The sequence below is a fragment of the Coenobita brevimanus genome, chromosome 70 (genome assembly GCF_032717465.1).
Source record: "Coenobita brevimanus isolate Jiangsu-jjx chromosome 70, ASM3271746v2, whole genome shotgun sequence".
In the NCBI taxonomy this organism is placed as follows: Eukaryota; Metazoa; Arthropoda; class Malacostraca; order Decapoda; family Coenobitidae; genus Coenobita; species Coenobita brevimanus.
Window position 1 is genome coordinate 20,949,416 of NC_137023.1, and position 1,857 is coordinate 20,951,272.

At 42.0% G+C, this 1,857-nt stretch overlaps 1 non-coding gene across 1 annotated transcript; it reads right to left on the reverse strand.

Moving 5' to 3' along the window:
- Positions 1-648: 648 nt before the first annotated feature.
- Positions 649-767, reverse strand: LOC145406520 (5S ribosomal RNA). Its single transcript, XR_013898545.1, has one exon. It is a non-coding gene; the product is annotated as a 5S ribosomal RNA (ribosomal RNA).
- Between the last annotated feature and the right edge of the window lie 1,090 nt (positions 768-1,857).

The following is a 1,857-nucleotide window of genomic DNA, read 5'->3' on the forward strand; positions in this document are numbered from 1 at the left end:
CAATCATCATCATCATCATCATCATCATCATCATCAACAGCCATCAATCATCATCATCAGTCATCAGTCATGATCATCAATCATCAATCATCATCCATCATCATCATCATCATCATTATTATTATTATTATAATTATATTATTATTATTATTTTAGATATATTGAATATTTGTGGCCACCAACTTTCTTCGGTGAGCATTTTCACTTCAGGCATGAAAAGCATGACTTGCAAAGAAACACATTTATATCCCTCTTCCATCATAATACACCCGCACTTGCAAAGGAAGAGCAAGGCTTTACTCAATTTCATACACTGCACGCACATACAGTATGTATCTGTGCGTGTGCGCGCGCGCGCGCGCGCGCGCGCGCGCGCGTGTGTGTGTGTGTGTGTGTGTGTGTGTGTGTGTGTGTGTGTGTGTGTGTGTGTGTGTATGAAAACACGGATTTGATCCGATTTTAACAATACTTGGTGGAAGTACTGAGAGTTGGTCAAAGGGTGTACCCACAGGTCAAATGTCAAGAGTGCATGGCAAGATCATTCATTGCCAGACGCCATGTATCCCAGACAGGGTGGCCAAGGGCTTAGAGTTAATTGTTTTACAGGGAGGGGCACTAATCCTCCACCAACCCCACTTGACGTAGGGATGCCAACAGCATCTGGTGTTCCCAGGCGGTCACCCATCCAAGTACTAACCAGACCCAGCGTTGCTTAACTTCGCTGATCGAACGGGAAGCAGTGTACTCAACGCGGTATGACCGTTGGCAAGATCAACTTATACCATTTTTTGTTTTATTTGAACCAAACTTGGTGGACAGTTTGGTGGTAAAATAAGTATGAAGGTATTCGATTTCACTAACCATCAGTCAACGGTCGAGGTCACAGGGCAAGGTCAAGGGTCAAAGTCATATGGCAACGTCATCATAAACATTTTCTATCCGAATAAAAAAATGGTGGACGGGCTGAGGGTAAGACAAGGACGAACGGATCTTAGTTTGCAAATAGCTGGTGATGTAGGTCAGGGGCGAGGTTGAAGGTGAAGGTCACACGTCAAGGTCAGTATAAACGATGGGATTTGATTTAAGTACACTTCGTCAATGGTCAAGGTCACAGGACAAGACCAAAAGTCGAGGTCATTTGGTAAGGTTAGCTCAGAAAGATTTGACCCGATTTAAACTAAACTTGGTGGAAGTGTTGACGGTAAAGCATGGACGAAGTAATTCTATTTTAAAAACACTTGGTCAAAGGTCAAGGTCACAGGCAAAGGCAGATTTCGACCAGTATGTGTTTTATGTGAAGTCGAAATAAATTTTAATCTGGTTTAGTCCAAATTTGATAGAGGAGTTGAGGGTCAGGCAAGAGGTTAACTACAGCATTTATGGAAATAATTGGTCAAGGTCAAGGTCACAAGGCATGGTCAATATAATCAGTCTGTATTTTTACACCTAATCTTGTGGAAGGGTTGAGGGCAAGGCAAACATGAAGGGAATTGTTTTTTAGAACAATCCGTCAAAGGATGGGTTCGTTGGACAAAGTCAGTTGTCAGACAGTTTTATCACTTATTATTTTTTTTTTCAATTCTATTCAGACTAAATTTTGTGGAAGTGCTGAAGGTCAGCCAACGACGAAAACTTTGATTTTTAGAACACTAGCTCAACGGCCAAGGTTACAACGAAAGTCCAATTCTAACAACATTTGTCTTATTTGGACCAAACCTGATGGTCAGATATGGAAGAAATAATTCGATATTGAGAACAAGAGGTCTGACTCAGCCCTTCTCAACCTTTTTCGGGCCCTGCTCCCACTGCCTTGATTTACATATTCACGCCATCCCACCCTCAACTTTGGCCAATATA